General features: G+C 38.6%; 1 protein-coding gene across 1 annotated transcript in view; it reads right to left on the bottom strand.

The window, feature by feature from the left end:
• Tespa1 (thymocyte expressed, positive selection associated 1) overlaps positions 1-27730 on the bottom strand; it is a 69389-nt gene that overhangs the window by 41334 nt on the left and 325 nt on the right. The window lies entirely within an intron of this gene.

The following is a 27730-nucleotide window of genomic DNA, read 5'->3' as shown; positions in this document are numbered from 1 at the left end:
GGCTCAATATGGCTGCAAGGAAGATAGCCACCTTCTGTCGGCTCCCCACTCACATCCATGGGCACAAATGTCTGAAAGAGAAGTATTACCTCTTACATATACAGTTCTGTGATGAGGAAAATTGGGGAAATATGTAAGGAGCCGCAATATAATCTGCCACCCCAAGTTGGCGCTAGCCTCGTGTCTTCTCCAGATGTAAACAATTATCTGCGTAGCTGCTAGGCAGAAAGGCGTGCCAAAGTCACTGAATGTTGGGTGGTGAGCGAACAGCCAATCAGAAGTGAATACGTCACTCTAGACTATACTTAAGCCAGGCCCCTTCCACAGCTCAGCCCTTCCACGTTTTTCCACGTGTGTGAGACAGATTAAAAAGCCTCGTTTTGCAGTAACTACCCGATCTCTGCATCTCGTGCTTTCTCTCCCACAGATGCAAGGCTCGGGGGCGCGCGTTAGAGAAATACAAAACTTTAAAAGATCAGATTGTATATTTAAAGCTTAACTTCTTGGAGATGTTCATAAACAGATTTGAAAATGTTTACCTTTGAGAAAGATGGAGCAGTTATTTTTCTGAATGACTGCCTGTGTTTGTTTCTGGCAAGTGTGTGTGTGTGTGTGTGTGTGTGTGTATGTGTGTGTGTGTGGTGTGTACTGTCACATGCTCCCCAGGGTGTATGTGGAGGTTAGAGAACAATGCTTAGGTTCTCTCTTGCCACCTTGTGGTGAGTCCCAGTGCACAAGTGTTATACCTACCCAGTCACCTCACCAGCCCTGCGTTGTCTATTTTTGAGGTATGATTGACAGTGTTAGTTAGTTTTCCATTGTTTCTGTTCTTTCTTTGGTATTTGTGTACTCACCAAAGGGTTGTACTCACATGCACTGTTTGATGGGCTTATGGTTCATAGACCATCTCTCTTCTGTCTAAGACCTTTCAGTTCAGAAGCATTGGGACTTATGGAGATCCTAAGCAAATTTAGATGGTGTTTTATACCAACCTAGTGTTTTGTTTTATGAACTGCAATGTAATAATGTAGGAGGGAGTAACTCAGCAGGCTCTGCCAAGGTGTCCCCCTGAACAATCAAGCCACAGGACAGGACAGGTACAAAAGGATGTTTACTGGGGTAAGGGAGCCAGGGAGGGGAGCAGGGACCTGGAAAGGGGTAAAGGTAGGGAAACAGAGACAGAGAAGGATAGAAAAAGAAGAAAGAGGAAGAGAGGAAGAAGCCAGTTGGGGACACGTGGAGAGGGGGAAGGGGAGGGGGAGGGGGAGAGAGAGAGGGAGAGGGACAGGTGAACAGTCTAGTCTTTATATTTGAGCCAGGCTCATACCTGACTGTTGCTAGCTAACTGTTGGGCAGAGCCAAGAGGAATTGCTAACACCTAGGATGAGATGGACTTGCAATGGAGAAGGACCATTTAGGGATTGAATAGTATGGGAACCAGTTACCCTGAGAGTTTACAACAAACAAACAAACAAACAAACACCACTCTATTTAGAGAAATCCATGGCCTTTAATAGTTTCAAATCCGCCTCTCTACCTAGAAGAAAAGAAGGCTTAAAGTAACCTCTCAGAGGAAAGTACATGAGGTAGAAAGAAAAACAGGCAATTTAGAATTGAAACTTTCCTAGTCTATTTGGGCTATGTTGTATAGCAATTTCTTATGGGATAAAACATCTGATTGTAGTGGGAAGCTTCTTAAGACTGCGATGTTCTAGAGTCTGTTGAAACATTTCTTTAAAACCCAGGAAGCAAACAATTCAAAGTCTTCAAGAAGTCCCTGAAACTGACCAGATTCACTAGTTTGCTTTCTCCCCAAACTTACAAAGCAGTAAAGACTGTTGAGAGATTTCCAGACACCAACCAAGCTTCCTGGAAGAGGCAGAGATCAGGGGAACCATGTGGAAAAAAGCTTTCAGACCAGGTCCTCAGGTACTTTTTTAGGCTACGCAGTGTGTTCCAGGTTTCCAAATTTCTCATGCTTCTCTCACACTGGGGTGGAGTTGTGGTGAAGTCATTTTTGAGTCATTTCTATTCTTATAAGTAACCCATTACCCACATTTCTATAATTAACTCCATGAAAACTCACTGTTTCACCATGTTAGACTTTGATGGCATCCTTTTTTTGGCCTGTCCTCACTTCTCTATCTGGGGTGAGTAAATGTTTATTCAGGTCTCCCTAGGAATAGTGTCATACATCAGGCTGTAACAATAAAAATAAAGTGGGTAGTTTATAAGCAAAAGAAATTGATTTCTCATCAGTTCTAAAGGCTTGAAATCCATGCTCAAATTGAGAGTATATTCTGTGTCTGGTGAGGGGTTGCTGCCTAGTTCACATGTCTTTTGTCTGTCTTCATATGATAACAAGGGAGAACTAGCTCTCTAGAATTTTTTTTACAAGGGTATTAATTTAACTCACAAAGGCTCTGTCCTCATGAACCAATTGTTTTCTAAATCACTGCCTTTTAATATCATCACCTTGGAGATTAAAATTTCAAAATATACTAGAGAAACTTCCTTCTGCAATGGGTAGCAGTTAATGCAGAGACTCATAACTGTCAAAGTGCTAAGAATAAGTGATTGTTGAGTGCTCAGTCAGAGACAGGACATCTGTGTCACACCCCTCCACTACCTCCAAGGCTGGCAGAACACTATGGATGAGGAGACAAAAAAATGTAATAGCTGGAGGAAGGGGAGGAGAGTTGTAGAATGCAGTCTTATGCATTAGTTCCTCAAAAAAAAAAAAAAAAAAAAAAAAAAGAAAAAAGAAACAACAGCTAATTTCTGATCAGAAGATGTCTACAGAAGCTCCTGAGAGGGATCAGTGCAGGAGACTTGGTTCAGAGCTTTTCTTGTCAGGGTCTAAGAAAGAGTGGTTTGTAAAGAGAATAAATAATTTTTTTTTTAAATTATAAAAAAAAATAAAGAAAAGAAAGAGGGCACAGAGTAGAAGAGGGGAAGAAAGAAGGGAAATGGCTTCAGAGACAGGGACAGAACCTGGAAAGAAGTGACTCACCAGATGGAGAAGGCAAAACTGAATTGTAAGGGTTGGGAACTGTCTTGCCCAAATGCACACCCAGCCTCCACCCACTGTGTCTTGCACTGTGGGTATTTGAAGACCAGAGTCATGAAAAAATAGGTTTGGGTATGATCCAAATACCTTAAAGTGATTTTACTCTAATTTGTTGTAGCTCATATCCAACTTGTTTCTTCTGATGTATGGTCACAGAAGGGGTAAGGAACCAGAGCCAGCTGCCTTGCTCTGTTTCCCGTCCAAATACGTTCTTTCCTTTTTTCTTTCTTATTTTCTTTTTCTTTTTTTCTTATTTTTGGCAGATGCTAACAAATCCACTGTAGATGTTAACTATTATTTATTTATTTATTTATTTATTTATTTTACTTACTTTACATCCCTTCTCAAAATCCTTCCCCCTCCCCTTCTCCTTTGAGAGGGTGGGCATCCCCTGGGTATCCTCCCACCCTGTCACTTCGAGTCTCTGCAAGGCTAGGTGTTTTCTCTCTCACTGAGGCCAGACAAGACAGCCCAGCTAAAAGAACATATCCCAAGTACAAGCAACAGCTTTTGAGATAGCTGCCCAGGCCACCTCCCTCCCCCTCCCCAGTTGTTCCTGACTCACTTGAAGACCAAGTTGTACATCTGCTACATATGTGTGGGGAGACCTAGGTCCAGCCCATGTGTGTTCTTTGGTGGTTCAGTCTCAGAGCCCCAAGGGTCCAGGTTAATTGACTCTGTTGGTCTTCCTGTGGAGTTCCTATGCTCTTTGGACCACAATTCTTCCTTCTATTCTTCCAGACTTCATCCAGTGTTTGGCTATGGATGTCTGCATCTGTCTGAGTCAGCCACAGACCCAAAGAAGCTAAACAAGAAGGAAGGCACAAGCAAGAATGCTTGAATCTCACTTACAAGGGGGAATAAAATAGTCATAAGAGGCAGATTGAGGGAGGGACCTGGGAGGGAGAGGAGATGAGGAGAGGAATGGGAGGAGGTGTTCAGGATCAGGTGTAGGGAGGGACAGGAGAGATAGTCAGATTGTCATGAGAATGAATGGAAATCTGCAACTGACAGGGGTGAGAAGGTGACGGACATCTCCAGGACAAGACAGAGACCTGGGATAAGGAAAGTGACCAAGAATCAATAGGAGTGACCTTAGCTATGACTCACAGCATTGAGAATATGGAACCTGAAGAGGCTACCTCCTGTGTCCAGGCAGAAACCCCAGTGAAGTGACAGAGACACCAACCTGCCCACAAAACTTTCAAACCCAAATTTATTCTGTCTACATGAAATGCAGGCACTGGGGAGGGAACAAAGACTGAAGGAATAACCAGTCCACTTGAGACTCATCCCATGGGCAAGCACCAATCTTTGACACTATTAATGATACTCTGTTTGCTTGCAGACAGAAACCTAACATGGCTGTTCTCTGAGAGGCTTCATCTAGCAGTTTTTATGTTTTATTGTAAAATGATGAAATGAAATAAAATTCTTTGCAGTTTGTTTGCTTATATCAATAAGTAACTACTACTTGAAAACAAATAACATTCATTAACTGTTATTAAAACAATCTTTTAAATGGTTATTGTATTCAACCGATGAATGAAGTGATTTTTTTAAATCAGATTTTTCCTCCTAAAAATTTGAGTTCATAAAGAAACGTTCAAGCTGAGGTAATGTTGATCACCAGCAGGTGGCAGCTGACACTCATTTCCGAGCATGCAATTACAAAGTTCTTCCTCGGTTGACCTCAATCAGAGCCGAATCCAGCAGCATGTGGACCAGTGTGTTTATCTAATTTGGATAACTGGAGGGGACATATTTGCAGCTAAATGGACAGTAAAGGGATATTTTTCTTAAATTGCTCATATTTAATTAAGGATGCCCAAGGTTGAACAGAATTTCAAAGGTGAGGTAGCATAAAAAGGTCTTACTAGACAAAAAGAACGCTAATTGAGCACATTCTAAGATGTAAATACAGGAGAGATTTGAAGAAAATCAAGTGGTTACACTGGCAGTGGGAATGATTGAACTCTAAGATGATATGATGTGAGGCTAAGTATAGGGAACTCAGTGCCTAGTCTCAGATTCTAACTTTGTGGAAATACCCAGTTGTTTTGAAAGGATTTTAAATTTACAGAGGTTGTAACTCTATGCCTGTCCTAATTTATGATTGTTAATACCTTGCTTTATTATATCTTCTTCCTGAACTTTCTGAGAATGTACTGTAGATATAATATCTACTCATTTACTATTTATTCAACTCAAAACAAGGATAGTAATTTTCATAGATAAACTGTAATTATGAAAAATCAAGAAATCTCACAATGATGCAATATTGCTATTTAACTCTAACTTACAGACTTAATTAAAATTTTACTTTCTGGGTTGGGGAGATGGTTCAGTGGGTAAAGTGTTTCTTGGGCAATCATGAGGACTGGAGTTTGGATCCTTAGCACCCTAGTAAAACTGCATGTGACACTTCATGCCTGCAACCCTGATGATTGGGGGCTGACTGGAGACAGGCAGATCCTTGAATGTAACAGAATAGTCATCCTAATCTAAATAGCAAGCTTCTGGTTCAATAAGAGAGCCTGTCAAAAGGAAAAAAAAGTTGAAGAAGCAACTGAGGAAGACATCTCAACATCAGACTCAGTCCATATACTCACTCGATGGCAAGCACAACCCCACAAACATTGTATACATGCATACACCACACATACAAGCACAAAACTTATCCAAACATGTTGAGGATCATGCAGTTTTCATTTCTCTTGTCTTTTTAAGTCCAGAATTGTTCTTTCATCTTTATCCATCTTTCATGTCATTGACATTTTTGAAGAATGTACTGTAGCATCTTACTAAGCCAGGGATACAGTTCTCAGTGCACGATTGCATAAGGAAAACATCAAAATCTCTGATCATAAACTGGGCTTGCCTTAGCCTGGAAACATAGCATCATCATCACTCAGTCTACTGAGATTTTGTGTTAGACTCCAGGTTTAAATATGTTCTGAACCCAGTATCAGAGTTTCAGGCAGAAGGAAAGTTGATATTATTGAGGAGCTAGAGGTACAAAAATCTTCCTCCCTCCTCCCCTTTCTTCCTCCTCTTCTTATGGTACTATTCCTAAACATAGCTCTAACTTTATGTCTAATAAGCTCAATTTTTATCATTGATTTATCATTGATTTATCATTGGACACACTAAATATCTAAAACTAGAAATTTAAAGTTGAAAGTTTGATAGGTACAAGTGACTGAAGTGCATATTTTACACATCAAAGCAGACTTGGCTTTCAGGTTCTCCTTGCATCCCTCAGTCCCTACCTGTCATACTCTGCCCCCAGCCCTGAACTTTACATCCCAGGGGCTGGCCTGCCTTTCTTTCAGAGGCACTTCCCTAGATAATCCAGACATGTTGGTCTGTTGCGCTCTCTCTCTCTCTCTCTCTCTCTCTCTCTTTCTTCTTCTTCTTCTTCTTCTTCTTCTTCTTCTTCTTCTTCTTCTTCTTCTTCTTCTTCTTCTTCTTCTTCTTCTTCTTCTTCTTCTTTGCCTCTCTCTGTATGTGCACCCTTTTCTTTCTTTCTCTTTTCCCCCTCCCATCCCCACCATGGCAACCTCTCTGGCCTCTTTTCTTGGGAACATTGAATTATTCTGCCCAAGAGAAGCTTTCCAACAAACCTGCCTTTAATATATCTAATTCAGCTTGAATAGGCTCATTGCACTAGAGGAGAAATAACCTATCAGAGAGCATGACTACAACCCCCATAGAAGGCATAACCTTCCCACATGCTTCTTGGTGCTGTACACTTAGATAGTCTCACAGCAATGACCTGTTCAAATCTGATTACATGAATAATAGAGAAATTAAACTCAAGAACATTCTACAATGCCATATCACATTCTTCAAAAATGTCAATGTCATGAAAGATAGGGAAAGATAAAAGAACAATTCTGTACTTTAAAATAAAAAATGAAATGAGAAATGAAAACTGCATGTAATGCGGAAGCAGCATTATATGCAGATCTCTCTCCTGATTCCATCACTCCTATAGCTGCCCTTCTCCATGTTTTCAATCTACTTTCTCAAATCCTTCCTCCTTAGCCCAAAAGAGGACACAACTAAAAAAAGAGCTTTGAATGGAGAAAAGGCTTGCTTTTTCCACTAGCAGTGTAGACAGTATATTTTTATCTACAGGCTAGTCAAATATCATCTACTCCACATTCCCCCACCAGTTTGCAGTGAGATCATGAGAAAATCTACAGTAAAACTATCTGTTAGAAGAAAGGCTGTCAGTTTTCTCCAGGAATGTGGTCCTTAAGAGGCTGCTTATGTGCTGTTGATGTCTCTATACTCAGGCCACTTCTGGCTTCCTGCACAAGGGCTATGTGCATTGGCCCAGTGGTGTTCACATGCTTTAGAAAAAGGGCCCATCTGTGCCCTGTTTGGTTCCTTTTTCCAGAGCCCTGGAGATTGGCAGAGACCCTAGAGAAGAGCCACTCCTGGGTGAAGGACAGATGCTGTGCAGCTGAGCTATTAGGACAAGGCTGGCTCTGTCAGTTTTTAGAAGTCTGACAGAGAATCCCCCCTTCCTTCACTAGAGGAAACTGGTGAGTTCTCCCCTCACTCCCAGTGCCTCTCAAAGCCCAGAGAGAGGCTGTTACTGAGAAAAAGCTGAAGAAGCAGCAGTCTCATTGCATGAGGCAGAAGAAAAAACTGGACACCTTCTCTGCCCTTTATTATAATTCACAAGTCAAGTGGGATGAAAGAATTATTCTGAAGGTTGATACAGAACAGGGGAGAGGTTGAGAGCCACAAGAAATATTAATTCTAAGGGTTAAAAAACATGTGATTCTTAATAAGTCCATCAGTCGTCAAATGTCACCTTAGGTTTTTTTTTTTTTTTTTTTTTTTTTTTTTTTTTTTTTTTTTTTTTTTTTTTTTTTTTAAATAAGATCTCAATATGTATGTCCTAGCTGTCCTGGAACTGACTATGTTGACTAGGCTGGCCTCTAACTCACAAAGATCTACTTGCCTCTGCCTCCAGAGTGCTGGGATTAAAGTTGTGTGTCACTATGCCTGGTACCTCCTCTCTCTTCAAGTATCATTGGCCAACAGGCCTGACCTAAAGATAAAGTTTCATGAATTTTAGAGATATAGTATACTTTTCCTTTTCAAAGGATACTTTAATTTTACAAATCTGTTGGAATATAAAGATGAGATTGGCACCATGCAGAAAGAGACAGTATGCTTCTCAGAGAGGTGTTGGACTTGAGTCTTGATTCTACCATTTACTTGTATTTGAGTTTGGGCAAATTCCAGTGCCTTGAAGTCTTTGTCTTCTCATTTAACAAGGAAGGGATGCTAAATAGTGGGTATGGGAAACTACTCCATAGTAAATAAGCTAACAGCACAGCTATTACATCCTTTTTACTTATGTTAGTGAAAGCATTAAATTGAGGGTAAGGAAACCTGGTTTTCATTTTTTTTTTTTTTTTTCTGAATACCCAGTTCTACCTCTGGTATCAATACCCTCTCTTTTCCCATAGGTACCCCACAAAAGAGCAAACTCATGAAATGAAAGTCTATTTCTAGTTCTGACACTAGGTCATATTTACAGCTAATGTAAATGGCTCTATTGCTCCAGGGCCCAGTTCCCCATGTGTAAATGGAGAAAGCAATAGTTGGCATGTTTAGAGACAGTCTGGCCTAGATTTGGTTCCTGCCTTCAAAATTTGCTAATATATGACTGTGACCCTTTTGTTTTATTTTCCTGAATCTTAGTTTCTTTAGTTAATGAGTGGGTGGATTATAATATTTAATACCTTCTTAGCTTTGTAAGACTCCGTATGATAATAAGCATAAGCTCCTTGGCAGAGCTCAACATGAAGTAAACAACCTGGAAACAAACTAGTAGCTGAAAGCTTTTCTGTATGGGTGGGATAAGCTAAGGATTGTTCTTTAAATTACAATTATTGCGCTTTGAGCTGAAAGGAATAACACAGCAGGTGTGCAACACTCAGATCTTACTTTGCTTTCTACATGGAGCTGAAATATATCTGAGAATATCTCCCTCAGTTCAACCATAACTTGCTCCAACAACCCTTAACCTAGATCCAGAAAGGATCTGTATACTTTCAGACTCACATTCATCATGCAGAATGGACTGGTTCTCAGCCTACCAATCCACCTCTTCAGACACTCCAGTACAACTGCACACACACACACACACACACACACACACACACACACACACAGAGACACCACAGACACACACACACAGACACACACACAAACACACACAAACACACACACACACACACACACACACACACACACACACACACCACCTATACATGAAATCACACATGTGTAATTTTTCTAAAGCCAAACTAATTTCTCTGTTGATCCCTGGCCAGAAGCCATTTTCTTTTTCCATTCTCTCAAGGGAATCCTCATCCTCCTTGACACCCTGCCCCCACTGTATTCCTGTTGCAGACACACACACACAGTGGTCAGGCTCCCTTTGCTCCTTCCCTCCTCTATTGCTTGGTAATTGTATTCTCCACCTCCCAGTGTCATGCTAATACAAACTCTTGGCACAGCTGTCCAGATTAAATTAGAATGCAGACCAGAAGGCTGACTAATTATATTTTCTGGGTTAGAATTGTCTTCTCCTATCTTTGGGGTACTGGTCCAATAAAGAGTAAATGAGCAGTGCCAATATTTACTGAGGATATTTGACTCTTTTTGCCTGGGTGGTTTTGTCTTCCCAGCCAATTTGGGCCGCTTGTATTCGATTAGGACTATATGAGAGAATATAGTTTTACTCCAAGGACCTCCACAATCCCAACCAAACTCCTGCTGGTGGTCAGCTCAGTAGAGCCAAAGGGAGGATGACAGGGGATTTTTCCTTAAAAATAAGCCTTGACCACCACTTCCACATGTCCATCTGTTCTTGCCAAGCACAGTTTTTCTGTCACATGTCTGTGCCTTCTTTCCTGCAGGAGTCATTGTTGATTCTTGTTCTGTCTTCCTCAGTACTGGGAACTGGGCTTAGAGTCTTACACTTATGAAGAAGGCACTGTACTACTGAGTCACATTCTCTGTACTTGTTTAATTTTTTTATTTGGAGTCAGAGTCTCACTAGGTTGCTCAGGCTATCTTTGAATGCATTCTGTAGTGTGTGCAGGGCTTGAATTCTGATAATCCAGTCTTGGTAGCCGAAATTACAGTTATAGGCCACCAAACCTTGGAAAATAATTTTTACTTCTGTTACACATAAAAATAATGCTACTGTAATTATTAATACAAAGTATTTTCAGGAACTGCCTTTCAGCTTATGCCTTTTCTTGCTTATGGCTAGATAATAATAGTTTTTTTTTCATGATGACAGTGTCTTCCTTTTTAAAATTATTTTTAATAAAGAAAACAATTATCTGTTAATATTTGTCATACTAATATTTATCTCATGCACTTATGCTATGTTATCTAACAAGAAAGGAGAGAATATGTAAAGTCATAATTCTTGCTTTGTAGAAGGTCATAGCCATTAAGCATAGTAGCACATATGTTTGGGAGATAGAGGCAGGCCAATAAGGAGTACAAGGTTATCTTTGGATGTATATCTGGTTCAAGACCAGCCTGGACAATATAAAACATTGTCTCACAAGAACAAAAACAGAGAAGTTAGGCTTTATATATGTGAAATAACTATATGTGAATAAAAATCAGGAAATAAGTATAGAATTTACTGTAGCCAGAAGAGGCATGCTTATTGAAGAGGGACCTTTAAGTAAAATTTTGAAAATTATTCAGAAGGCTAATAGAATGAAAATAGAAATTCTGGACTAGGAGAATAAAGATAGAGACATGAAAGGCATAACAATTTCATGACTTACAAGCATGAAGGGTATGAAGGAAGTACCCAGAGGAGAGCATAGTCTTAATAATCAATTTTTGAGAACTTTATAGAATATTTATTGATCATATTCTTACTCCTTTTCCAGTTCATCCCAGATCCTTTTACACTCTCCTACCCACTCAACTTCATGTTTTCTCTTTCTTTAAACAAGCAAACAAACAAATAAAATAAAAAAAATTAAAAAGTACACAGATAAACCAAAAAAGCATAAACTGCTTAATTTCTGAGAATGGGGCCTGCCCTAGAGTGTAATTGATATACCCTCTGTTGCTCCATTGAAGAAAACGATTTTCTCTTTCAGAATTTATAAGTTGCAAATACATTCTTGGCTAGGGGTGGAACAGAGATGAATTTTGTGGAGTAGAATGATGCTTTATTTATAGAGCTCTCTGGGCCCAAACTTCTTAGCTGAGAGGGACAGGTATTTTTCTTAAAGTCTAGAGCTACCCAAGTCATGACTTTCAGAATGTGCGTGTAACATTTTCTCCACAAATAAGTGTACTGCTGTAATGTGACTATTCCTTTTGTAGAGCCATGAAAGGAAAACATTTAAAGGATTAAAAAGAAAAATTCTTGCAGTAGAGTTACTTTAAATCATCAAATCTTTAACCAGATTATTGGTATTACCTCTCACAGTCCTTGAACTTCTTTGCCACCTGGCTTCTTCATACATAAATTCAGAATATGTTTTATCTGCACTGTATCAATTACTACCCTAAAGATAATACAGTGTTATGGAATAGAAAGGCCCTTTCTCTTGAAGACTTCAGTCTAGTACGTAAGTAATTAAAAAGTGGATGCATACATATAATTGTGTGTGTGGTATGTGTGTGTGGTATGTGTGTATATAAAACAATTAAAAAGAGTCCATGTATTTGAATGATAGCAGGGGAGGGGTAGGTTGGAGAGAGGAAAGGGATGGGGAGAATGATGCAATTACATGATAACTTCAAAAAATAAAAATTATATTATTTTTTAAAAGTGAGTGCTATGTGACCAAAGAAGAACACTGTATTGGTTCCCTAGGCTACCTTAAGAAAGCATTGAGCTTCTAGTTTTATATGCACTGTGTGCTAAAAGCAAGCACCAAGCGGTTAACCTGCCATGACCACATTTTCTCTGAAGCCTACGAAGAAATCCATGGCTACCTCTTCCTCTTCTTAGTTCCTGTGCAGTAAGCACACAGTAAGCACAAGAGACTTAGAAGGCTAGGGAGATGGCATAGTGGGTAAAATTGCTTGCTGTACAGAATTCAGCAACTTTTGGATCTGAGTTTGGATCCCAGAAGTAAGATAAAAGCAAAGTGTGTGTATGAAGAACAGCAGGTCTCCGCATAAACATTAGGGGCCATGCAGCTTCAGAGGCAACTTCTGCATGAGGACCTAATTGAAGACTGCCTGAGAGCCTAAAGATTGATGATGCAGACAATACCAGCCAATCGGGAACTGCCACTTGGAAGACACACTTACTTGGGACCAATGAGATGTGGGTGGAGGGTATAGAGGACATTCCCTGATAAAGAAGCTTGCTGCTCCATTCTCACCTACTCTTAGAGTCTGAGCCACTGATTCCATACCACCTCATCCCTAACCCCCAAGGGAAATTATGTGGCCACATAATTGTGTTAAGCAGGCATTAAAGGCCCATAAAGAGAAAGCTATTCTGGATGAAGATGCAGTAGTCCAGTTGGGCAGTCCAATGACTTGGTTAAAAGATCCATTCCTAAGAAAAGTTGAACTACCTGCAGGTTGGTGGGTTCACCTTAAGCCCTGCTAAAAGAGATGGGAATAGTAATTATTCCCGTAATAAGATAATGTTCTTTTCCCTCCAAGAATTCCTACCTGTTAGCACAATCCCATGGGCTTCTGTTGGGTCTTCTAACATTTCAGGGTCCTTACTAATAAAGGTATAACTTCTCCTTTCTTTTCTGTATCTTCCTTTTAGATGCTGGCAAGAGTCTAAATGCAGTATTGTTGGTCTATTAGGCTTCCTTACAACTTCTCTAAAGCCCTACTCCCCACCATGTAGCTCCTTGCCAGACATGGAGCTTACCTCCAGTCAACTTACCTTAAATGGTATGGATTTCCCCAATTCCCTTCCCTATTCCCTTTCTGTTGGTAGCTGCTGATGTTTTCATCTAACTTGCCGTGGGACTTTTTTTATAAACTAAAAGAAAAAGTTTGTGAGCTTCTCTTTCAGCCCATTCTTAAGTTCTTTTGTTAATGAAACTAAGCACTCAAAGAAGGAACTCCAATTATCCAGTATCAATTTAGGGATATGTTAGAGGCCCCCAACTTTTCTGTAATACTTTCACGTTTGTAAATATAGCTGTTGGGGAAGGATAAAGAAAAGACAAAGGGTTTTCTAGGCTTGCTAGTAACGACCAGCTTCAGTTTTAGAGAGAGAGTTTGCTTCCAAAGAACAAGGTAGAAAGTGATAGAGCAAGATAGCTGATACCATCCTTCAACTTCTCCACTAATACAAGGTGGGCACACTCATACATGCACATCTCACACACTTGCAAAACACACAACTCTCACACACAGACTTGGAAAAGGAATCAGAACAGATATATTGAAGAGGTGTCCAGTGAGTAAAATCCTGTAAAATTATGATGGTTTGATGATAATTATGTCCTTTCTTTGTTGACAGATGCTTCACTCCAATCTTCTGTCTTTTCACATTAATCATAATAAGATATAAGTTTATGTTGGGGCCAAATTTGAATGACCAACTCCTAGGAACACTATTCAAGTTACTTCAAATATCATGTTCCAACATTGTAATAGTCTTGTGAAGTTTTTATAGTTACATAAGAAATAAAAGTAAAAATTCAGGGCACTTTTCAAATACCTGGGTTGGAAGTAGCAAGTAGACAGGTTGCAAGGAAACACAGACATTCCTGTTACTGGTTTCAGATGCTACCTGAAGACTTTTTTTTTTTTTTAGCTTTTGTGTTGCTGAAAGCTAATGGTCTGTTAAAATGTTCCAAAAGGATTAACACAATAGTGACAAAGGTGGATAATAAATAGCTATTTAAGGTATTAGTGACGGCTGAAGGTAATTTGACTCTGGTCTAAAACATTCCAGCTCCCTGCAAACACAAAAGTTCTGGCCAATCAATTTACCTATTAAAAATTTTCACATAAGTATGACTTATTTTTATAGAAACCTCAATTTATAGTTCTTTCTGTAGGCTAACATCATATTTTATCCACATGGAAATCAAATGCTATTTTATATCTCAGGGCACTTGGAAGGCTCATTCTTAGCATCTGATAATGATGAGGTTGAATAGGCAGGAAAGCAGACATCGAGAGAGAAATAATTTTCAAAACATTTAGACATAAATACTTGGACCATATCAAGTTCATGTTCCATTATGCTCCAAAGTTGATTTATCTCTTTATATCTGGTATAACATTTACATATTGCATATATTTGTACTAGCCCCCAAATTTAAATAATCAAAGGCACAGTGTGTTTCAAGAAGTAAAAAGGCTACAGATAAGAAAATTTTTTCATTTGCTTATTGCTTTCTTTGAAGGGTAGAGGAACACTGGGAATAAGTACATGTGAGGCAAGTGCTCTATCACTGAGCCACAGCCCTCGGCCCTGGAAACAGACACTTCAAACAACCCAAATGCATTGTCTTTAAACAGATTAACTATGTTTCCCCAGGATATATAATTATTCATACTTCATGAAGTATTTTATTTGATGCTGGGAATATTTGAAATAACTTGTTTTTGAATTTCAGTTTACCTTTGGCCAGCTTCATTTCATAGTTATAACTTATGAGGTATGGCTAGTTCTAATTTTAGAAATAATTGATCTTTAATATATAAATTATTACAAATTCTTTCTTTTTTTTAAAAAAGATTTATTTATTTTATGTATATGAGTACACCATTGCTCTCTTCAGACACACCAGAAGAAGGCATCAGATCCCATTACAGATGGTTGTGAGCCACCATGTGGTTGCTGGGAATTGAACTCAGGACTTCTAGAAGAGTAGTCATTGCTCTTAACCACTGAGCCATCTCTCCAGCCCATAAAATTTTTTGTGACTATTAGTTTGTATTGAATTAGATTTTAGTTTGAAAAAGTAAATGGCAAGTCACATTGTAGAAATCAGATAACAATACATATCATTTTAAATTTAGTTTTCTACATTTATTTATTTTATGTACATAATAACATGTGCCAAGACCAAAGTCTAGAGAACAGAGGACAGCTTTTGGGAGTTGGTTCTCTCCTTCCACCATGTGGGTTCCAGGGATCAAGTAGGGTTGTCAGTATTGGCAGCAAGAAACCTTTTCTGCTGAGCCATCTCCCGGGCCTTAAATTCATGTCTAGCAAAATTATGTCTTTCCATGTACCAAATATTTTTAGACACTGGAACAGAAATAATAGTCTGGACTGCTGAAAAATCAGGATTCTATGTATTTTGTGGTCATAATCACAGTTTATTTCATAATCAGAAAAGAAAATGGGGCTCTAATAAGAAGGCATCTGGTAATATTTTCCATTTATGTTTTAGTAGAAAAATAAAAATACTACTTAATTTCTAATATCAACAGACTATCTTAAATGCACTCTTAATCAAAATATCTAGACTTTTCTTTTTTAAAAAAAAAAGATGACAAACTACAAGTATGAATAGATATTAAGGGCTAGGAAGGGTGCTGAAGATACAACTGTTCTGGTAGAATGCTTGCTGAACACACACAAAACCTGGATTCAACCCCAAGCACAGCAGAAATAAGGTGTATGGTATACATCTTTTATTCCAGACTTGGAAGGTAGGTGCAAGAATATGAAAAGTACCCTGCTAAAAGGGATAAAAATTTCAAAACTAGCAGACTGAACAGAACCAAGAGTGCAGGTCAGCTTGATCGTGAGCTCTGTGTTTCAGGAACTTGTCTGACCACAAGATAGATGGTTGGTTATGAATAGGCTCTCAGAGAATAGCCCATACAAAATGTTCCCCATGACTGTTCCTTGTACCCTGTCATAAACTGAATAATGGGCTGGAACTTTCCACAGGTGCTTTCCAATAACCCTCCTTCACTCCCCCTGAGTTGTGGTTTTCCCCCAGAGTTGTGGTTTTTGGCTTTAAATTCTGTCTCCAAAGCCCGGGGATCAGACCCCCATTGCCCCTGCATGGGCTACAGGTCTTGACCTCAACATGTTGATCGAAATATACCTCTTGCTGATTACATCAAGTTCGGTGTCTTGTGAGTTAATGGGTGGCCACGAATTCTCAAGACTTGGGTGAAGTCCTCCCTTCGTGGGGGCCTTACACTGCCTCCCTACCACACACACACACACACCAGGGGATTACAGTTTAGCCCATTATTAACTGATAACTAACTTAAAGTGGTTCAGGAATTGTTAGAGGTGAGGATAATTGTTAATTCCAGAAAATTAAAAAAGAATAGCTAAAAGGATAAAACAGAGGAAAGTATTTCTATGGAAGTAATGATGGGAAAGAAGAAAAAACATGAATAGATCTGAAGTCGTAAGGGAATGACAAATTGTCAAGTAGGCCTTCTCATCTAAAGAAAAATCACATGCCTCTCATCTAAGACAGACTAAAGTGCAAATAGCACTCTAGCTTCACAGATTAATGGTTTTTAATCTGATGTTTATAGAATAGTTGTGAAAGTTAATTTTCTATTTTTATCTAAATAATGCCATATAATTGCAAAATGACTTAGTACCTCTGCTCTTTACTAGGTCCACAGTGATTGTAGTTGTACTTAGCTGTCATGAAAATTGCAAAAGTTTGAGCAATGATACTGAATTGGCAGTGTGATGAGATAGCCATAGTTCTACTCAACACGTATAAGAAGCTATGCTTTATACTGCAGAGCATCCATTGTAAAGAGACACATCATTACATGAAAACAGTGAGCCCTATACCGAAGAAATGAACAAATGGTATTAACTATGACAATACACGATGAGGCAAGGGTTATCTCAGGCACAATAAGCTATTCTTCCATTTTCTGCAAAGTAAAACTTATTTAACTTCAAATGAAAAAAATCAGAGAAATAGTGTTATAAATTTTAAAACTTACATTGGGTTTTAATAAGTAGTAAAACTTATTCAAGGATACATAATAATTTAATCTAAATATAATTTGGCTATAAATAATCATTGCAAGATATGAGACATGGTGTGTATAAACAGATAGTATAAGAGAATTGCTACCAGAAGAAACAACTGAATGCTCTGAGTCATAGCCAGGGTTTTTGAAGACTGGTAAGGAAGCTAGTAACCCTGGAGCAGAGTGTACAAGTCAGGCAGGGTCACATCAGAACACTTACAGAGAGTGGGAACAGGATGTGTAGTTTACTAGTCACTGTAAAAGCCTTATGTTACTCCAAGTAAATAGAAAGTCATTAGAAAATTTTGAGCAAAAGGGAGAGATGAATGTCATTCTTATAGACAGACACAGGAACTACTGAAGGGAAGCATTTAGGGAGATGGTAGAAAGGAACAGATCATGCCTTTATGGAGTTTGGGGTCATCCCTAATGTGTTTTCATTCTAGAATCTGCTCCTGAATGAAGTTACCTCCCTTAAGTGTTACATCAAAGCTGGTTCACCTCACTATAGTCTCAAGATGCCTATCTTAGGTGCAAAAGAGTGGTTATGGCATTAAAGGTTCCATGTTTTTGCTCTTCTGTGTAAGTTATGAACTATTTGACCCAGGAATATGGTATGGAAACTCTGAACTGTTTCTATCTTTGGTGGTACTTAATAAACACTATTTAGGTCATTTGACAGAAAATGGGAGCAAAGGAAGCAATACAGAGTGACACGCAAGCCAAGAGTAGAGCAAGAAACAATCAATGATGGATCCTGACTGACATTAGTGGAGGCAGGGATGGAAACAGCCCCATGCTGCATGAGAACACCCACAGCAGCAAGAACACCTTGCTTAGTCTTGTAGGGACCTAAATGCAGGTGACACCAGATAATTTGCTTTGATGTAGAAAGGAATTTCAGGATGAGTCAAGGTGGAGAAGAGCTCTCTCTCTCTCTCTCTCTCTCTCTCTCTCTCTCTCTCTCTCTCGTAAACAGGCACTCAGGTAAAGAATAAAGCACAAAAGCATGGAGCTCAAGGAGAAAATGCAGCATACAAATATGAATGTAAGCTTTTCAAAAGACAGTCACTGTTTATCAAAAGATAGACAAATGTGTTAAAAAGGAGAGAGAGTTATGCCCTGAAAAAGAATAAGACATGCTCAAGTGAGGGCTGATATTCTTAAGGGAGAGTCATAATTAAATATCTAAGCAATAACATCGATATCATTTTCGTGGTTCACGAAAGACACCTTTTGAATGGTTGCTAAGAAAACTTTCCCCCTATTTTTTTCTATCTTGATTATTAAGTAAGATTATAGAGGGCTCTGGAGATGTCTTAGATGAGGTTATTATCAGATAAAGTAAAATTAGGAGCCACTAGGATTATATAGGGGAATGAAGACATATATTTTATTGTAAATGAGATTTCTGGTCTAGAAAATTCCAGGTTTTCATCTGGGAGGGGAGAAAAACCTAAAGCAAATGTTAGTTCTGTGGGGATTGTCAACTCTAAGCTGAAGAGATGATGCTTCAACCAGACCATGGAATGAGGGGCATCTCTCCTGTCCTGTGTCCCATAATTTTCCCCACCTTTCTATCCTGTCTCGAAGTCACCTTTATATGTAATTTTATTCAAGTGCACTGTGTATTTTATCCTTTATTTTTTGCCCTTCAAATCACTCAGCCTTTCTGAACAAAAGAGAAAAACATACATGAGTCCGATATGTGAAAGGCTTTGCTGTTCCAGAACTGTTCCAAACACTTGAAATCTTAAATGCTACTACTGCTATGCTACACCTTCCCTCAGAAAATGTCAGTGAATTTTGATACCAGTTGGAAATGATAGAACAAAGAGAAAGATCTCCCTGCAAACTTAATTATACATGGTATATAAAATAGGTTACTGTGTAGCTTAAAGATAAGAGATGTATATACATGTCCAGTTCACAGTTGGTGCTGAGTTCATAGGATAAAAGTTCATAGGCATGATGTCTCAAAGCAGAGTCTAAACTCCATTTCCCACTGGAACTACTCCCTGGCTCTTGAGTCACTATGTGTTCATCTCTAGTACATCTTCTCAAATGAAGTTGTTCATTTGTGTGCATAGCCACCAGGAGACAATGGAAGTATTCAGGAACTGGGGCATTTACTATTTCATTCTTGCTTGTATCTTCACAGATTTGAATAGATAATAGTTGTTAAGTAGGATATAATTTTAGATTATCTACTGATTGAGATTTTCTGCACCATTGCTTCCTTCTGTTAGTGTGCCTAATCCGGAGTTTACTGATAACCCAGTTCTCTGTTTTATCTTAATTGCAGAGCACAAGGCATCCCAGTAGGGAAGAACAGGCAAAGTAGCTTCTCTGAGCTGTAAATTCTCAGACTTCTAAAATTTCAAAGGCTTCTTAAAGGGACAAACAGAATCAGAGAGTAAGGGTGGCAGAAATCAGAGCAAAGGTGAGACAAAGTAGGGAAGGAAAAATTTACCTAACCTTCAACAACTTGCATACAAAGTCTGCATACAAAGAGGAGGGTGGGGGCAATGACTGCAGGCCAGGGAGGAGATGATGAAAGGTTGACAGATGGAGTGCTCCCTTTGAGGGCTCTCTGAGGACTAGCCATTGCAAATCCACACAATGTCCTGAAGTAAATCAAATTGGGGAACATGTGCACTAAAGGAAAGAGGAGGAAGGGAGGGACAAGAGGATATATAGTAGTGACAGGCCTAATAGAAACATGGAAATCCCTTTAAGCCTGAAAGTAGTTGGTGAGGGTGGTATTTAGGATGTTATTCTGGAATAGTTGAGAAGTGAAAGGTCAGTGGACAGGGAAGGACTGAGGTCCAGTGTCCCAAGGCCTCAGGGAATTAATTTAGTTTCTATCTAATTTATTCTCAAAACTCAAAGCAAAACTAAAATTTTTATACTGAAGATATATAACAGCATGCACTGGAAGCATTGCACTCTAGTTATTTTATTTTGAAACAAAGTTTTGCTAAGTTCCCCAAACTTTTATGTTAGAGCTGGTCGGATTATTATCATCCTTGCAGGCCATTGGATATAGGCCCTTTCTTTGTGAACAGTGTTGAATGCCACCTTTTCTCTACCCAGTAACACTAATTTTAACAATAAACAAACATCACAACTACTCTCCTTAGTATTTGTGATACCACACATAAGAGGGAGGAATGATTTCAAATGATTGTTGAAATAGCACAGGATAAGACCAGATGCAAGAGCAACATTCAGTTGGGCACATTAAAATTCCTGGGGCTGGAGAGATGGCTCAGTGGTTAAGAGCACTGACTGTTCTTCCAGGGGTTCTGAGTTCAATTCCCAGCAACACGTGTTGCCTCAGAACCATCTGTAATGGGATTTGATGTCCTCTTCTGGTATGTCCAAAGACAGTGACAGTGTACTCACATACACCATTTCCTTTTTTATGGATACCAGCCCAAATCCTAAGTTTGCTTTCTGTGAATTGTATATGTACATTCCCCACCCTCTCTTTCTCTCTCCTTCTTATCCATCACCCTGTCAAGTTCCTCTTCTCTTCCCCTAACTCTTCCCTCTCTTATCATCTTCCTTTAACTCAGAAACATGATTTTCTCTTTTCCTCTATCCATCTTCCTCTTTCTGGCAGATTTTAAACATTCCTACCTTAATGTTTTTCAAACTCTAATAAAATCATCATCTTCAAATTTTCTTCCCAGTCAGGTTTAAAATAATTCTATCTGAGAGAATAAAAAACCTGTACAAAGATCCTGTATTCCTAAGTAACAAAGCTGTGTTGCACACATGATAGCAGAAGTTGGCCTTGATTGCTCCTGGCTCAGCCTTGTAGCTGTTTAACAAGGCTGAGTTACTTGGTCAAGCTCACTAGTGCCCTCAGTGCCAGGTGGCAACATCTACCCCAGGATATTGTAGGAGGTTTCTAGAGAATACAGCCTGGCCTCAGCTGGTACCCACAGAAAATATTCAGTCTTAATTTAGCCCTTAAAGAGGTTAAATCCATCCTAGCCTGAAGGGGAAATAGTGCTTACCTTTAAGGATTTATTTGTGCTCTAACTGATTCATCTGGGTGAAGGTAAGGGATGGCAGCTGAATACTAAGAAGACAAGCCTGGGGCTATTTTTTACTGAGTCACGGAATGAGATAAAAAGGACTCTTTCTTTCTTTCTTTCTTTCTTTCTTTCTTTCTTTCTTTCTTTCTTTTGTTCTTTCTTTCTTCCTCTTCTATTTTTTTTTTTTTTTTGTTCCCTCACTTTACTTTTCCCAGTTCTCATCTCATCTTTACCTAGGCCCCTCTGAACCTCATCATCACAATCTTTTACAACTTAGGTAAGGAAGATTTTTTTTTTTTAATGGTGAAGTAAAGTAGAAAGAATCAAGGGAAGCTAAAGAGTTCAGGAACAGGTGAGTTCTATACCTCAGTGGAGAGTGTAGATAAAGAGACTCTGCAATGAGCTTCAAGTTGGAATATTTTAGAAAGTCAAAGAACTTCTAAAATAATTAAAAGAGGCCAGTTACAAAGTTTAGTGGCTAAAAATTCTTTCTTCACAAGCATGATATCCTGAGTTCAATTTCTAGAACCCATATAAAAACCAAATATAGTGCAGTCCATCTGTATTCCTAGCATTCCTATAGTGGAATCAGAGACAGAGATAGAAGATTTGGCCAAAAAAAATCACAAGCCTGATAGCCTAGTCACAATGTAGCAGCAAAAATAAGAGACCTCCCTTAAAAAAAGAAAAACCAAAGTGAAAGGTGAGAGTGAAATTCTGAAAACTGTCCACACACTAATAAAATAAAAATTAAAGTTGTTAATAAGGAATCATTGGTTTATGTATAATTTTAAGCTATGAATGTATTAAGTAAATCAGAATTTATGGTCATCATAGATACTACTAAATATGGATATATACTGAATGGATGGGGCCATGCTTGGAGTAGAAAGAAAAAGGGCATATGGCATCTAATTTACTCAAATTTTCACAGGCTATTCCTGTTTATAGTGACACCATAGGACCATTACCTACCTTTATATAACTAATATTACTCCTGGGAATAGGTAAGTTTCTGAAGTGGAGTGCTAACTCACAAAATTTTCACTTAAATATATTCTCTTAGAGCTCAGATATTAAAAAAAAATAAATATTAAGAGGAGGGAGAGATTGCTCAGTCTTTAGGTGTATTGGTTGCTCTTACAGAGGACTCATTCCCAGCACCCACATGGTGGCTCACAACTATCTATAACTTCAGTTCCAGAGGACTCTGACATCTTCTTCTGGACTCCTTGGGCACCAGGCACACACATGGTACATAGATGTACATGGATACACACACACACACACACACACACACACACACACACAGAGAGAGAGAGAGAGAGAGAGAGAGAGAGAGAGAGAGAGAGAGAGAGAGAGATCAAACCAATAGAGAGGCATGGAAGTAAGCAGTCATTCCAAGAAGTACATTCCTTCCTTGGTTTGTTACCTTGAACAAGCTAGCATCATTTCTGCTTTGCTCACTGATGCATCCTTAGTACCCATCATGCATGAGAAACACACAACTCTTTATTGGATAAATTGATTAATTAAATTTGTTCTCTATCATCTAAATGACACATCTATATTTACCTGTTTAGAATGTTCAAGGCCTTGAGTTTGATGAACAAGGAAAAAAGGCAAAGAAAAAAGTTAAAAAGTAATAATAATTACATCTATGAAAAGGAGCTATGGTATGCAAAGTTACTGACATAAAAAAATCTGAAAATTGTGTATTTCTAAAGGAGACAAATATTCAGAGTGCTGATGTAAGGACTGTTTAAGAGAACTTTAGTTTTCTTATTTATTTTTATCACCCCTTCTTCATAATTCTGATATATTGAAATATTTAGTTTGACAAAGGAAGAGCACAGCAATGTGTTTTTTTGCTTTGTCTGATTCTCTGCCTTCTTAACTCATATTCATATTAAATAAAATAGTCATAGCTACGGGAGCAGAAAGATAGAAAAGTAAAATTGGAAAGTTGTTGAAGAATCATTTACCATAGAAGTAGGTTTTAGTTACTTTGTGTATATTGTGAGCAAAAGAACGGACAGAAACCAAGATTAATTCGGTGTACAGTTTTATGAGTGTTATTTCATTATAGTGGAGAAGGTTTGAACTGCAGAGTGACTCATTTTGCTCTGGTGGAAGCACATGGCAGAGACTAATCATAAAGTGTTAGACCATAAAACAGAGAATATCTAGAAGGGCCAAGTTATAGCCTTTAAGAGTCTACTTGGTGAAAAAGTTTTGATTTTGACCTGCAAGTACACAAACCTGTGCTCTGTCTGTTCCTCAAGTACAACTTAAAGTACTTGAAGGTTGTACTTGGCTTTATTTACCTCTTTACTGTGTTGTGTTTTAGTTACTTATCTGTTCAGGAAATCCCCACTGACCCATAACACATATTTTCTAGGTGGAGGAGCCTTAAAATTGGAGTTTCTCGAGTTTAAATTGTTCTTAAGACTTAAGATTTCTGGGACTAAGAATAGTAGGGTGGAGTTGGTGGGAACTAATGAGTTGATTCAATTGTTCACTTTGATTGTCAATTTAATATAATTTAAAATCACCATAGAAACAAGCTTCTAGGTATGTGAATGAGTATGTTATTCAAACAGTTTAACAGAACAGGGAAGGTCCACATTGGATGTGGGTAGCTCTATTTTATAGGACAGGCCCTGAAGTGCATAAAACAGAGAAATAATAAAAAAGAACTTGAGTTGAACACAAGCATTCATTTCCCTCTGCTTCCTGACTGTGGATGCAATATGAACAGCTACCTCAGACTCCTGCCACCACCTTTCCACATAGTGATGGACTGTACCCTCAAACTGTAAGCCAAAACAAACCCTTCTTTCTTGTAATTGCTTTTGTCAGGGATATTTTACAATAATGAGAAAAGTAACTAACAGTGGAAATGGCATTTTGGTTATGTTCTAAAACCAATTGTAGTTTCACAACTTACAAATTATTATTTTATACTTATGTGAGAAGAAAACATTCTTTTTTTGATTTAGATCTATGTTGTAACAAATATCCTCATACAAAAATGTTAGATAAGAAGTGAATGTACATGTAAAAATATATATCATCTAATGTCTATTTGTATATTTAAAAAATTAAGAGTTCTGTCTAGTTAGCTTTTTTCAATTTAACACAAGCTAAGGTCATCTGGGAAGAGAGAAGCTCAACTGAGAAAATGCCTCTTTCAGCTTGGCCTATAGGCAAGTCTGCATAAAACATGTTTAATAGATAAATTAATATAGTATGATTATTGTAACACAGAAATACAGAAACAAATCTTGTAAAAAGAGATCCTGATACTAGCTCTTTGGGCAGTAGGAAATTCTAATGTTTAAGGTAAAATACCAATAACTAGAATTCACTAGTGTCTTGCTAAGTGTCAGACATTATACTAAGAACTTAGCAAACTCACCATCTGTTATTGTGTATACTTGTCAGATAAAATTCATTAGCTGAGCCTTATTTCTCCCAATTACATATGATGGAACTTAAGAGTAGAGAAGAAAATAAGCCGTCTGATGTCCCATCGTTAGTAAATAGTAGCTCTAAGAGCCAATGAATAAAAGAGGACTTTTGGGAACAGCAATTGCCAAGAAGGCTTAGGGCAACAGTACAGAGGTTTTTAAAGAGAGTTGTTAAGCAGATTTAAACAAATGTGGGTAATATGAAGCTGAAATAATTCACAATATAAATACCCAGAAGCACAGATTTTAGATGAATGAAGTAGAGGAAAAATGAAACAAATTACCAATTATATAGGTGGAGACACACATATACTTACACTTATGACCAGGTCACTGGCCAATGTTGGTGCCTTAACCAAACCTGGCCTTCGAACTATTCAGTCTCAAAAGATAATTGTGACATCTAACAATGTTGCCATTACTGAATGTTAGAGGTAGAAAGAACATGAGAGATCAGAGATCAGAAGTTTTGATCTACCCTGATGTTTGATCATAGGGAACACTATGCTTGGGCCATTAGACCACATCTTACCAAGATCCTGAGGAGTCTATCTGCTTTTTACTGAATTAAAACTAACACTGCCAAACAAATCGGGTCTGGTCCTAGATTAAGGTTCAGAACACAAGTATACTTACTTCTAATCTTTTATTTATTTATTTATTTATTTATTTATTTATTTATTTATTTTCACGGTCCATTGCATTCTATTTGTGAGAAGAATAAAAAAGATTTTGTGGTTGTAAAGAGGGATGATGAATCTCCCTGATGTCATTCTCCACAGACTTGGAAAATTAGCTGGTGTCTTTATATTTTGTTCCAGTCCATATTCAGAAGTATCTCAAGTCACAAACCACTTAGTTTAAAAACATTTCTTAATTAATTTTGACTCTTGGTCATTTTACTACTTGAGCCCTAAACTTTCATAGATCACAGACTGTGTCCTTGGCCTTCTTCTCAACCTGTTCCCCACCTTATTGCTGCCTCAGAGTCACAGTAAGTGGATCAGGCTTAGGGCCTGCTAAATTTTTACTGTGATTATGGGCAGCCCAGTAATTTCTTTCCTGAAGCTCAGTTTTTCACTTTCTATAGTTCTTGATTTATGCCTCTGGACCCCATTTGTTTGGAAGTAGTGGTTTTAATTCAACAAAAGCAAGTGGTCTCCCGAGGGAAGATGAGAAGGAGGGACATCTGGGGACAGTTACCAACAGTGTCTGTGGCTTTCAGCCCAGTGCCCTAGGGCCAGTGTCAGACGGGGTCTCACTTCTTCAGTGTCTGGTTGCAGAAGGCAGTTTCTACTCTCCTTACAGGACTATGGGCAGGTCTCCTTTGGGGGTCAGGATTACTGAGAATACTAATTAATTCATTAGTGGGGTTGATGGATTATCAGGCTGTCTCCTGGCAGAGGAGCCTGGGGGTGGGGTGGGGTGGAGTATAACAGATTGCTGCTCATAAATCTGCCTGTTGCCTTCCTTTTCTCTGCTTCAATGGTTCCTAATGTCAGGCCAGTGGGCCAGCAACTAAGTGCTGGTCTGGTCTCCTTTTCCCCACTCAGCAGATGGCTCTAACAGGTTACCTCAGATCTTTACATAAAAGCAATAGAGAAAGAGGGAAGGGCTGTGGACTGGCTCTCTGGCCCAGGAACCATGTGGGGGAGGAGAATGAGTGCAAATGACCTTAATTCTCTTTTCTTAAGGCAGTCATCGCTCCCTCCCTTTGCTGATTGCATAGCCTTCATGCCCTTCCTGCCCTCTCAGAATTCAACAGCCAACCCCTCAACTGTCAAGGAGTTTTGACAGTAACCCTGATGAAATGCATTCCACCTACCTTCCTGAAAAGAAAAACAAAACAAAACAAAACAAAAATGAACAACTCAAAAACCCAAAACCAGTTTTTAAAGAAAAAATCCCTCTGCCACTACATGATTACACACACACACACACACACACACACACACACACACACACACACACTATACCTGTGCATACACACAATTGAATGTATTTCGTGAGTTAATCCTCTTATGTTCAATTCCTTCTATCTGTCAGAGGTGTCTGAGCACAATGTTCCATCTCTACCCTAATCTTTGTCTCAATATGTTCACTTTTCTACTAATGTTCCATTCCTCCCCTCCACAGTAAATCTCACAGGCATGGTGCCACTTACAACAACAACAACAACAACAACAACAACAACAACAGCAACAACAACTTTTAGTATTCATGGGTATGGCTTTGAAGACAGAATTAATCTAATAAACATACATCTAGAAACTATTGAGATGCTTTATCTAGAGGCAAACTATCCCATTCAAATTTGCTAAAAATGATTAGTTACTTGTAAAAACCAAAAAAAGTTAATTTTTATTTAGTTTTCTCTGAAGACCAAGAGTCACAAAATACTTACATTAGAGTTCTAAAAATTAACTATTTAAACCCTAAGATAGTCTTTAATTACAGTGATAATAAAACTATTTTTTAGAGCCAGAGCTCTGAGGGTTTACACATTTGCTTTTGTTTTCACAAATGTGTTGAAGAATACTTGACAGACCTGTACAGCAAATATGGTTATAACAGGAATATGTTTGTATGTTGAAAAGGGAGACAGAGACTTCCTCATTTTACACTTAAAACTCTGAGAAAAAGACTTGGGGATGTAGCTTAGTGGTAAAGTGCTTGCTTTGCATATGCAAGGCCCTAGGTTCAAATGTTAGTAATACACACACACACACACACACACACACACACACACACACGCAGCAAAAATAATCTGTCCAAGAAACAAAACCAAAATCCTCTGAGAAAACAACCAACCAATCAAACCAATAATCTCCCCATGCAAGGTAGTAGAGTCACTAGCACTATGTCCTTGCTGTGTAGTTTTCTCAGGTTTTGATTCTTTGTAAGCATGGGCCACCAGCCTCATCTACGTTTTTAACTTTCTTTCCAAGTGTGTCTCCAGTTTTCTGACCCTCTGTTGTTCTGCCTGCTCTGCTCTGCCTTGTACCTTTTTAACCACAAGTCTTTTTAGTTCTCTTAGTTTTCACCCCTCAACTTCAGCAGCCCTCCCCCTCCAGCCCCTTCCTGGTTTAAAAAAAAAACAAACACGCAGTGGCAAAGCTGGACCTGGTCAGAGAAGCCTTGTAAAGGAGGTG

This window comes from Arvicanthis niloticus, chromosome 22 (assembly GCF_011762505.2).
Source record: "Arvicanthis niloticus isolate mArvNil1 chromosome 22, mArvNil1.pat.X, whole genome shotgun sequence".
Lineage (NCBI taxonomy): Eukaryota > Metazoa > Chordata > Mammalia > Rodentia > Muridae > Arvicanthis > Arvicanthis niloticus.
The sequence above is the reverse complement of the archived record's forward strand: the minus strand, read 5'-3'. Positions and strand labels throughout refer to the sequence as shown.